The sequence below is a fragment of the Bombina bombina genome, chromosome 6, assembly GCF_027579735.1.
Source record: "Bombina bombina isolate aBomBom1 chromosome 6, aBomBom1.pri, whole genome shotgun sequence".
Taxonomy (NCBI): domain Eukaryota; kingdom Metazoa; phylum Chordata; class Amphibia; order Anura; family Bombinatoridae; genus Bombina; species Bombina bombina.
In genome coordinates this window covers 991531123-991544185 of record NC_069504.1, presented here as the reverse complement: position 1 = coordinate 991544185, position 13063 = coordinate 991531123, and the positions used below count along the sequence as shown (strand labels likewise).

The 13063-nt window shown below is 38.7% G+C and overlaps 1 protein-coding gene across 1 annotated transcript in view; it reads right to left on the bottom strand.

Moving 5' to 3' along the window:
• Positions 1 to 11126, bottom strand: part of LOC128662407 (platelet-derived growth factor receptor-like protein) — a 101225-nt gene extending 90099 nt beyond the window's left edge. Inside the window, exon 1 of the mRNA XM_053716196.1 lies at positions 11058 to 11126. The gene's annotated coding sequence lies outside the window, so the exon portion shown is untranslated. The remainder of the gene's footprint in view (positions 1 to 11057) is intronic.
• Between the last annotated feature and the right edge of the window lie 1937 nt (positions 11127 to 13063).

Sequence of the window (13063 nt, the reverse complement as noted above, 5' to 3'; positions counted from 1 at the left end):
TTTTGCATTTAGTTAACACTCACTTTAAAATGGACATCTAAGTGTCCAGTATTTTAATGAAAATCCTGCTAATATACTGGGCACCTTGCAACCATATCCCTGGGCACCTTTCAATCCTAACCCTATGACTGTGGCTTCAAGCTACATATTTGAAATGTGTCCTTAAAGGGACAGTTTAGTCAAAATGTCTCCCCTTTAATTTGTTCCCAATGATCCACTTTACCTGCTAACACAGGCAGTAGAAGAAATTACACTCCCAGTGGGTTAAAGATATAAAGTTTTGTTTTCTCCAAGTATTAGTGATTGGCTTATGGACATATATAAGATAGAGGCAGGTTTATGTACACAATGTGATAAAGTAATGAGATCGGATTACACCTACAAGCTGAACCCATTTTATTAGGTTGCGGCTTCAAAACACAAAATCGGCTAATTCATATACACAAATAAGCCTTAAAGGACATCTCATGCATTTTATAATCTGCATCTGATAAAGTTATTGGAAATGCATTAAGGGAAAAACAATTTTATAGTATACTGTCCCTTTAAGGCTCTGGAAGCAGAGCAGTGGTAGCACTTCAATTGTTTTACAGTGTGAGCTGAATGGGAACTCAACACCTGCTTTAGCACCTAGGTAAAGCCTGGTCTCCGCTAAATCTGATTTCAAATGGAGTCTTATCAAGACCACCTGGTTCTTAGTGGGTCTATTTAGAAACCTAATGGTGGCGTGATTTTTGGGTTAAAGCAAGTTAAGTATCTACATGGGAGGGCAACTTCCATTAATTATCTGGTTTCTACAGAAGGATGGTTGTATTTCAGTATAACTATACTAAAATCTACAATGTTACTGGTTCTCAAATTCAATTGATTCGGAATGTTAATTTCCACATCAGTGGCACTAAAACTGAAGAGGGTCCAATTTGCATACGACATTCATTGCAAATACCATGAAGAGCACATTAACAATTTGCATACACAAATACATATTGACATGTATGCTCTCTGTATAGTATACTATACAGAAAGCACAATGTTTAAATTATTAAAAGCTGCCCGGTCGACATTCTCATTTAAACCATATGGGGACAATGTATGCAATTTTCAAATCCAATATGTTTCTTTGTCTAAGCCTTGTGTATCTATTCACACCCCAAGACCTAGGGATACATTTAATGGGTGTGATTTTGAGGGTCTGTCTCAGAGGCATGATAGCATACCACCTGTCTGGGAACACTATGTTTAAGGAAGGCTTTTTTTTAACATTTCTAATCTGTTCTCCCCATATTTTTTATGGGTCTAGTGGTTCTACCTGTATACTGCAGCCCACAATTACATTCTAGAATATAAACCACAAAAGATGAGTTAGACGTGATATCAAAGCTCTCTAGTCACATTAGATTTGAAACTCAGTACCAGGTGTTATATGCTTGCAAAGACCACACAATTTATTTCCACGTTGGAAGGTGCCCTTATTTAAAAACAGGTTTCACAAGAATTCCCAAAAGATTTTTTTTTTTCTTACTATTTTACTAGGTACTAGCTTATTTTTGAGCGTTGGAGCTCTTCTGAATGTGCATAATGGTGTGTCCCTTAGATTTTCTTTGAATGTTGGATCCTTTAGTAGAATTAACCAATATTTGTCAAGGGCTTCCTTGACAGATCTATGGTTGCTAGTATACTGTGTTTATAAATTTTAAAGCTAAATCTTTAATAGTTTGTTTTTAGATTTATTACTCTTAGTACTCAACAGGTCCTCTCTATTCCTTAATTTGACCTGTAGAAAACACCTGTTGAGGTCTAGAGGATATCCTTTATCTATAAATCTATCTCATCAATCTTGATTGAACTTCAAAGGTTATTCTCGGCCCCGCCTTATGTGGGTCCTAAGAAGAATGTGGCTAGTTATAAATTCTTACTGGATCCTAAATGTGAAATCAATCTGTCACCTTTAAAAATGTATATAAAAATACAGGGAATTCACAAACCAAGGTTTTTTTTAAAATAGCATTTCAATGCAAACTAGAACTACTTGTATTTGTCAGCCATCACAAGCAACAGATGCTATTGCTTCAGTGTTTCTGGTATTGAGGGGGTTAATATATCCAAACACAGCCTGTACCTGCTCAGTGTGGCTGTTACTAACAAGTTGCCTATGCAAGGGAAGAGCTCATAGCCTCACACAGAACTGCCAGTAGCTCAGCTAAAGCTATACCTGACAGAGGGAACATTTAGAGAAAGTCCAGCTCGGCTAAGATTAAAAGCAAAAATGGAAGGGTTAGTTACCGCATCTGGCCAAATGGGACAAGCCCAGGTACCTCGTCTAGGTCCCTTCCAAAACTTGGGTCCCTAAAACAGCCACACAATCCAAGCTCTCAATCCAACAAACTGGGAACATGTGAAGGGTGCACAGGCTTATGTAATCACCCTAGACATATACAAAACACGGAAGGGGACTGCACTCTGACTGGATATGCATCCCATGACCCTGCAACATGCTCAGCCCTGGGTGCTTACTGGCACTCACAGGAAGCTGTGCTGTCCCCAGTGTCACGGGCAGCTAACCCCAGCAGTGAACATTTTATCATACTGTCCTCTAGTGCTCTTTTGCTGCATGGGAGAGAAGTATGGCAAAATGTGCTGAGCTTTACTACCAAGCATGCTGCTAAAAGATTAGTTGGAGACAGAGTCCATATTGCTCCACTGCTGTCAGCAGTTCCTACAAAACACACACAGCTGGACTGAGGTCAAACCAGACTCTGCATTCATTGAACAAATGACTTATTGCGGCAGGAGTCCCTACATTCTGCTCATGTCTGAGATATTAGACTATAATGGCTGTGCTTGGAAGAAGTCAGTTGGCTGTGCTACTATGCCACTAACTACTGTGAGAAATAGTTTTTTTCTATGCCCCTGTGAGGGGCCCATCCATCGTTGAGGCCTTAGATGACCGCCTAATGGTAGAGCTGCCTCTGCACAATACTCATCCAAACATAAAAACATATATTTCAGATTGTGCACGTCAAATAGTGGAGAAATATGAGAAACCATAGAAACATTGTAAACCAACTTCCCAATGATGATACTATAGTTATGTCCTGCAGATAGGGGCGGAGCTATACTTATTTTAGAATACACATACTATAGGGAGGTATTACTGAGCCAGTTAGAGGATTGCATCACTTACAAAATATTGGCAAAAAAATCTACAAGTCAGACAAGAGGGCCTTGGATAATCTATTGGTGAAGGCCCTACAGATGGGTTATTTTGATGTCAGTTTTAAAATTCTTAAAGGGACATTAAACCCAAAAAATGTCATTCATTATTCAGATAGAAATAAATTGGAAACTTTTCAAAAATTGTATTCTCTATTATCAAATTTGCTTTGTTCTCATGTTATTCTTTGTTGAAGGGATACCTATGTATGTAAATTGATAACTGGAGAATATTGGAAAGTTGTTTAAAATTATATCTTCTATCTGAATCGTGAAAGAAAAAAATTTGTGCTTTATGTCCCTTTAAGTGTTGAAAATTCTAGGTACCCTATAATTTACACAGTCCCCAAGATCCACAAGGATCTTAAAAAAACACCATAAAAACCCCGCTTGGACGTCCAGTAAGTTACTCTACTTTTCAGCAGTTTAACCCTATCACCACATTGTCTATAGGGATGGGCGAATGTTTCGCAACATTCGAAAAACGGCAGGAATTTTAACACATTCGTTTGAATCGAATTTCGAATGTTTACATAACTTTCTAACATTCGATTTTCGAATGTTCGGTTTCGAATTTTACGATTACATTCGAAAATATTCGAATTCGAAAAATTTGAATTTAGATTGTAATAGTATTTCTAATGCTTTTTCTTTAAATGTAATATTCGAATTATGCAATATTCGAAAAATTCGAATTTAGATTGTAATAGTATTTCTAATGCTTTTTCTTTAAATGTAATATTCGAATTATGCAATATTCGAATTCGAAAAATTCGAATTTAGATTGTAATAGTATTTCTAATGCTTTTTCTTTAAATATAATATTCGAATTATGCAATATTCGAATTCGAAAAATTCGAATTTAGATTGTAATAGTATTTCTAATGCTTTTTCTTTAAATATAATATTCGAATTATGCAATATTCGAATTCGAAAAATTCGAATTTAGATTGTAATAGTATTTCTAATGCTTTTTCTTTAAATGTAATATTCAAATTATGCAATACGTGTATTCGAATTCAAAAAATTCGAATTTAGATTGTAATAGTATTTCTAATGCTTTTTCTTTAAATGTAATATTCGAATTATGCAATATTCGAATTCGAAAAATTCGAATTTAGATTGTAATAGTATTTCTAATGCTTTTTCTTTAAATGTAATATTCGAATTATGCAATACGTGTATTCGAATTCGAAAAATTTGAATTTAGATTGTAATAGTATTTCTAATGCTTTTTCTTTAAATGTAATATTCGAATTATGCAATACGTGTATTCGAAAAATTCGAATTTAGATTGTAATAGTATTTCTAATGCTTTTAAATGTAATATTCAAATTATGTAATATTCGAATTCGAAAAATTCGAATTTATATTCATATTCGAAAAATTCGAATTTATATTCGAATTCGAAAGTGACATTCGAAAACTGTAAATAACATTCGATTTTCAAATTTTTAAGAATATTCGTTCTTATCGACATTCAAATTTAGAATTCGAATTTCGGTAATAACATTCGTTCTACATTCGAAATTCGAAAATTTGCACATTCGCCCATCCCTAATTGTCTAGGCTTCTAAATGTGTTCAATAATCAGATAATAAACTGTTGAAACATAGAGAAACTTACTGGATCTTTAAGTTGAAGTCTCTATAACCCAGGGGCATGAATATGGAGATTGATTGGAATCGTTATTACTAATGTTTCTGTGTATAGCTGTTTCTCTGATATGTTGCTGAACTGAATATGTATGTTTTGGTAGGTTAAGATTGGTTTGTACACTAGGGATTGATTTACATATGTGAATAAATATTGTGTACCATGAAAGGGTTAATACCTGTAAGGAGTATTGTTTGCCCCTCCCATAACATGTTTAAAAGGAGACGTGCACAATGTTGTATTATACAACAAAATTAAGGTTGTATAGACCAAAACGTTGTTTTTTTTCCCGCTTTTATGCTGATTAAATAAACGAATGAATGGATGCAGTGCTGCTGCTACTGTTGTTTTATTGAAGACTAGTGTTAAAGCCCGTGCACATGGGCCAAAATGTTTAAGGAAAGAAATATACCTATACCTTTCCCTTTATCTCTAACCCCCTCTATCCATCTATCCCTTTATCTCCCTATCCCTCTATCCATCTCCATCTCTATCCCTCTATCGCTTTATTTTTTTTTGCAGTGTAGGATCCCCCTAACCCTTCAATCTCTAACTATTGCTGCTGTCTGCCAGTACCTATAAACCCCCTTTTTTTTAATTTATTTTAATTTTATTTTTTTCTGTAGTGTAGTGGTCCCACCACCTCCCCCCCACCTCCCACAATCACCATTTACCGCACACCAAACTCCTTTTCTGTAGTGTAGCTGCCCCATCCCTCCCTGATCCTTTAAAAAATAATTTATGTAGCGTAGGGCCCTCCAACTCCCTTCCTTCCCCCCTCCACTGCTGAGCCGCCAACCTGCCTACACCTCCAACCGGCACCAGCAGAAAATTGATACAGACTGTGTCACCGCCTGTAACGATCAGGCATTTGCCCTCATATGGAGGCGGAGCACTGATTCTGCACTGGCTCCATATGTGGCAGATTCCTGAAGCTCCAGCTCTTGGCTGTAACTTAAGAGCTGAGAGTGCTCAAGCTTCCTGAAGCTATCTCGTGCCTGTGGTTAAGACCAGGTAAGTTTGACCTTGCGCAGTCTCTACTGTGCATGACTGCACTGGACAAACATACTTGACCTTTTATATTATAGGATAAGGAGTATAAGCATAGCCCTGCAGCTTGCACTCTGTAAGGGATATTTTGATGCTGAAAACCTATCTACTTAAAGATTGAGAGGCAATTTTGGCTACTAAAGGCAATAGTGGGCTGTTTTAGATGTGGCAATTATGTGATATGTAACGCACTGCTAACCAGACCCATGTTTCATCATACCCACAAATCTCAAACATATAAGATCCGCCATAGACTCACATGTACATCACATTATGTTAGACAAGCACTATGTTCAAAGAGAGGTTGGTGAATCATAAAAAGCTCCATATGGACGGCCCTAAGGGAAGAGCATTTAGATCAACCAGAGGTGAGAAGTTTCATCAAAAATCATCACACAGTGGCAATGATAAATTCCATGCTAACTGATAGGGTCACCCCAATGAGGAGATAAATATATTGAATTATTAAGACATAGTTCATCGGCTTGATATTCTAATACCGAAAGGGTTAAATACACATCAGGATTATTCGGTATTCTATTAAATGGGGTGGTATGTTGACATAACAGATACCTTGATACATATCCTGGTGTTAACAGACAGGCACATTGCTGCCCTTTTTGGGGGGTATTCTGGAGTATTTGTCATGGGGCCAGACATACCACCTCTTGTAAATGTGAGTAGTTTTGGTCTAAGTATACTGGGAAGTCAGTGATGAGGCCTAGTAAAACACTGTGTTGAATTAAATACACACATTGTCCATACGGTAACCTAACAAAGTGGAGACTTCATTTGGTTTGTGTCCCAATTACTCTCTATCTAAAGATATTCAATCCAATGGATACAACCCTCTTTCTCAGTATGAAGAGATATAGACACTGATATGGAAACTTTCCTGTATCCATTAGGGCCAGTATTGGATTATAGTTATTAACTTGGCAGAAGTGTAAATAATGTAAACTTAATTTAATTACGTAACGTAATATTAGCCTAGAGGATAATGGCTGTAACATTTAATGATTACATGTATGTTCAACAGCTTCAGAATTTCAGTGGAGAAAATCAGTTTCCTATCACTACTAGTCTTTACACTGACTCTCCAGGTACTCTAGATTCTAGAATATGGTTCAAAATATTGACCCTAACCTACAAACCTCACATCCAACTATATTTGTTCCCTTATCTCCAAATACAACCTGAACCAGTTTCTTCATTTTCTGACATATGTTTGTCTACTTGTATCATTATTACATGACTCTTTCAGACTGTTTCTATTATTGTATAGTTTCAGGTGCTCTTTGAAAACTCACCCATTGAGATCCCTACCACCTTTCCCTTGATACTTCCTCTTCTTCCTAACCAACAAAATAAATCCTTATCTCACTGTGGCATCTACAATCCTTGTGATAGGCTACTCTAAACTTTGGGCTAGATTACAAGTAGAGCACTAATTTATCTTGTGCCTGTAAAGGGCAATTCGTCCATTTACGGGTGTGCAATAAATAACCAGCCATTACAAGTGGCATTTATTGCTACTAAGAGCTTGTGGTAGCAAATAACACTTTGAAAATTAACCAGAGATCATATCTCTGGTTAATTTTATAAATGTGCCCCAATTGCCCCCAAAAGGAAGTGTAGTTTTGGTTTTATTAAATAAACAATAGTAGCATTTTTATTTTTTATCAAAATAACTGCATTAAGCAGTTATGAGGGGTTAAAGTTGGTGGTGTGGGGTGTTCGAAAAAAAGCACTGAAAAGTGCCATTACATTGCGGTCTATGGGGAACTGTCTGTTCCCTGTAAAAATATAAGTATATACATATATATTTGTGTCAATATGTGTATATACACATATAAACACATAAATATATATGTATCTATTCATATATATTTAAGATCTTACCCCCTTTGCTGCGCTAGGTTCTCATGCTGTGTCTGATTTAAGATTGCACAAGAACTCTCTTGTGCAATCTACCCTTTGCTCTTTTGCAACCAACTGAAAGAGAGCACAACCTGTCAATTACCCTGAATGAGCGAGTTTTGGGCATTTACTTCCAACACCTCTGAGAATAAAAAGATGGAACTGCTTCTTAAACGTGTGGTTGAAGGGGTGAGCCTGAACTACAAGGTCTCATACAGTAAGCTGTGATTGCATCTACAATTTTGGCGAAAATGTATTAAGCTGCAATGTTCTGTTTAGTTTATAAAATCCAGAGAATCAGGAAATTCTTACAGTGCTGACATTATTGTCCAGACTCCAGAGCAACCAGTGAAACATATCAGAAAAGTGTTTGGACATTATTCTTTCATCTCATTCCTTGGAAAAAGATGAAAAAATTAAATAAATATATTATAGTTGTAGGGCATCTATAGTTTTAGTTTGATGAATGTTTTTTTTTTCTTTCATGTAATTGGCAAGAGTCCATGAGCTAGTGACGTATGGGATATACAATCCTACCAGGAGGGGCAAACTTTCCCAAACCTCGAAATGCCTATAAGTACACCCCTCACCACACCCACAATTCAGTTTTACAAACTTTGCCTCCTATGGAGGTGGTGAAGTAAGTTTGTGCTTGATTTTCTTCTGTGATATGTGCTTCTCAGCATTTTGAAGCCCGATTCCTCTCAGAGTACAGTGTTTGTCAGAGGGATGTGAAGGGAGTATCACCTATTGATTCAATGGTTTTTCTCATGGGAAATCTTTTCATAGGTTCTCTGTTATCGGTCGTAGAGATTCATCTCCTACCTCCCTTTTCAGATCGACTATATACTTTCATATTCCATTACCTCTACTGATAACTGTTTCAGTACTGATTTGGCTATCTGCTATATGTGGATGGGTGTCTTTCGGTAAGTAAGTTTTCTTTACTTAACCCCTTAATGACCGAGGACGTGCAGGGTACGTCCTCAAAAAAAAAGGCAGTTAACGCCTGAGGACGTACCCTGCACGTCCTCGGTGTGGAAAGCAGCTGGAAGCGATCCTGCTCGCTTCCAGCTGCTTTCCGGTTATTGCAGTGATGCCTCGATATCGAGGCATCCTGCAATAACCATTTTTAGCCATCCGGTGCAGAGAGAGCCACTCTGTGGCCCTCTCTGCACCGGACATTAACGGCTATGTTCGTTGGTGGGTGGGAGCCGGTGTGGGAGGTGGGTGGCGGCCATCGATGGCCTTTGTGATGCGGAGGGGGGCGGGATCGGGGGCGGGGACGACCGGGGGGACGCGCACGGACGCGCGCACGTGCACGGGGAGGCCGGGCGGGCGCGTGCACGGGGAGGGAGCGGGTGGGAACCACTACGCTACAGAAAGTTTTTTCTTAGAAGTGGGGATCAAAGGGGTTTATATATTTATTTGTTGATCGGTTTGGCTTGTGGGGTATTGGACTGTGGGGGGGAAGCTACACTACAGAAACAAATAAAAAAAAATAATAAAAAAAACATTTTTATTTGCAAACTGGGTACTGGCAGACAGCTGCCAGTACCCAAGATGGCCCCAATAAGGCAGAGGGGGAGGGTTAGGGAGCTATTTTGGGGGGATCAGGGAGGTTGGGGGCTAAGGGGGGACCCTACATAGCAGCATATGTAAATATGCTAAAAAAAATATATATTTTTTTTAATACCTTTTATTTTAGTACTGGCAGACTTTCTGCCAGTACTTAAGATGGCGGGGACAATTGTGGGGTGGGGGAGGGAAGAGAGCTGTTTGGGAGGGATCAGGGGGTGGGATGTGTCAGGTGGGAGTCTGATCTCTACACTAAAGCTAAAATTAACCCTGCAAGCTCCCTACAAACTACCTAATTAACCCCTTCACTGCTGGCCATAATACACATGTGATGCGCAGCAGCATTTAGCGGCCTTATAATTACCAAAAAGCAACGCCAAAGCCATATATGTCTGCTATTTCTGAACAAAGGGGATCCCAGAGAAGCATTTAAAACCATTTGTGCCATAATTGCACAAGCTGTTTGTAAATAATTTTAGTGAGAAACCTAAAGTTTGAAAAAGTGAACAATTTTTTTTATTTGATTGCTTTTGGCGGTGAAATGGTGGCATGAAATATACCAAAATGGGCCTAGATCAATACTTGGGGTTGTCTACTACACTACACTAGAGCTAAAATTAACCCTAGAAGCTCCCTACATGCTCACTAATTAACCCATTCACTGCTGGGCATAATACACGTGTGGTGCGCAGTGGCATTTAGCAGCCTTCTAATTACCAAAAAGCAAAGCCAAAGCCATATATGTCTGCTATTTATGAACAAAGGGGATCCCAGAGAAGCATTTACAACCATTTATTCCATAATTTCATGAGTTGTTTGTAAATAATTTCAGTGAGAAACCTAAAGTTTGTGAAAAAATTTGTGAAAAAGTAAAAAATTTTTTTTTATTTAATCGCATTCGGCGGTGAAATGGTGGCATGAAATATACCAAAATGGGCCTAGATCAATACTTTGGGATGTCTTCTAAAAAAAAATATATACATGTCAATGGATATTCAGGGATTCCTGAAAGATATTAGTGTCCCAATGTAACTAGTGCTAATTTTGAAACAAAGTGGTTTGGAAATGGCAAAGTGCTACTTGTATTTATGGCCCTATAACTTGCAAAAAAAGCAAAGAACATGTAAACATTGGGTATTTCTAAACTCAGGACAAAATTTAGAAACTATTTAGCATGGGTGTTTTTTGGTGGTTGTAGATGTGTAACAGATTTTGGGGGTCAAAGTTAGAAAAAGTGTGTTTTTTTCCATTTTTTCCTCATATTTTATAATATTTTTTATAGTAAATTATAAGATATGATGAAAATAATGGTATATTTTGAAAGTCCATTTAATGGCGAGAAAAACGGTATATAATATGTGTGGGTACAGTAAATGAGTAAGAGGAAAATTACAGCTAAACACAAACACCGCAAAAATGTAAAAATAGCCTTGGTCCCAAACGGACAGAAAATGGAAAAGTGCTGTGGTCATTAAGGGGTTAAGACACTCTCAGCTATGGCTTGGCACTTTATGCATTAATATAAAGTTTTAAATATATGTATTGTACTTATATTTGCCATGAGTCAGGTTTATGTATATTTCCTTTTGCAGACTCTGTTTCAAAATTGGGAAAATATTTAGGAAGTTATTTTTTCTTACCTGGGGTATAGTCTTTTCTTCAAATTGACTGCTTTTTCATTAATTTTCGCAGGGAAAATTAGGCTTGTGAGGTCGCAAAATGCTGATTTATTGCATCATTCTTGTTAGGGTTTTTTCCTGACTTGTTTGCCATGTGCTGCTGGCAGCCATTTTCCTCACCTCTCTTCCTAACTTGGTGCATTGTGGGGGATGCTGCTCACTTCCTGCACTTCCTTTTATGGCCAGACTGGTTTACATCATCCATGTGAGAAAGGATGCAGACTCAGAATTGTGAGGTCATCACTTATTATTTAAAGGGACACTCAGGTTAAATTAAATTTTCATGATACAGATACAGCATGCAATTTTAAACAACTTTCCAATTTATTTCCATTAAAAAAAATGTGCACAGTCTTTTAAATTTACAATTTTTGAGTCACCAGATTCTACTGAGCATGTGCAAGAATTCACAGACTATACGTATATGCATTTGTGATTGGCTGATTGCTATCACATGGTACAAGGGGAGTGGAAATATACATAACTTTGAAATTAGTTATAAAAAAATCTACTACTCATTTGAAGTTCAGACTTAGTGCTATTGCATTGTCTTGTTATCTTGCATTTGTTGATTATGCAAATCTAATGTGTTGACTGGTCCTTTAAAGGGCCTCTGTTCAGTATGCTTTGTCCTTGCGTTGTCTCAGACCTGTTTGTGAGAGCTCCTGTGTATTACCTGGCTGTCTGACGTCCTTCCTGGTTCCTGATCCCTGGCTTGTTCCGGACACTGCTGTTCTCCTTGTTCCTGATTCCGGCTCGTCTGACTACTTGCTTTGGCTCCTGACTCGGCTTGTCTGACTACCAGCTCTGGTTTTGATTCCTGGCTTGTTATTTGACTTATGGACTTTTTATTATTTTTTGCTATTAATAAAAGTGTGATTATTTTTGCACTTCTCGTCTCAGTCTGATTCCTGGCACCCTGACATTATGCAAGGACCATGAATCCTGATGGTGCTAATAATCCACTTTTACCTGCCATAATTTCCAGGATGGATGAACAGGATCACCACTTGGATCAATTTGCACTAAACCTGCAAACCCTGTTGACTCGCACTGCACATTTGGACCAAAGTGTCCCGCAAGTTATGGCTGCTCCTGTTTCCGCTGCTGCACCTATGCCTACCAGGAGCATGTCCGGTTCCTCACCTCTACCTCAGCGATATGGAGGCGATCCTAATCAGTGCAGAGGGTTTTTGAACCAGGTGGGCACTTTGAGATGTTACCTCAGGCATTTCTCTCTGACAGAGCTAAGGTGGGATTTCTCATCTCGTTACTCTCTGACACAGCTCTTGCCTGGGCTAATCCCTTGTGGGAGACTAATAAACCTATTATTTCAAATTACCCTGAATTTGTGGCCTCCTTTCGAAGGGTATTTGATGTTCCAGCTCGCTCTTCCTCTGCTGCTAAACTACTCATGTCCATTCAGCAAGGTACAAGATTGGTTGCTCAGTATGCCATTGAGTTCCGTACGCTTGCAGCAGAGGTAGGCTGGAACAATGAAGCCCTTGTTGCCGCCTTCTTTCATGGGCTCTCTGATGCGATTAAAGACAAAGTTGCTGCCAGAGATTTACCAGAGGATCTCGAGGCGTTGGTGTCTTTTTTGATCCTAACTGACATCAGACTAAGTGAGAGGCCTTCTTTCAAGGAGCGCTTGCGGAAGCCTCCTGTACCGTTGTCTCCTACGTGTTTGTTCCCATCCATGCCTCCTTCTCCTCTCATGCCTCCTGGTCCCGAGTCACCAGGTACTGCTGAGCCGATGCAGTTGGGATTCACACATCTCTCCGCGGCAGAGAAGGCCTTTTGTGGGTTACAGGGCCACCTTTTGAAGTCTTGTCCTACACGGCCGGGAAACGCTCACACCTAAGGTCCTGTCGGGGGCAGACCTTAGGTGGTTTATCCTTGTCCCCGGTACCGCTAAAGGAGAAACCTTTGGTCACGGTTGTCCTTTCCTGGGTGGACTCCTCCAT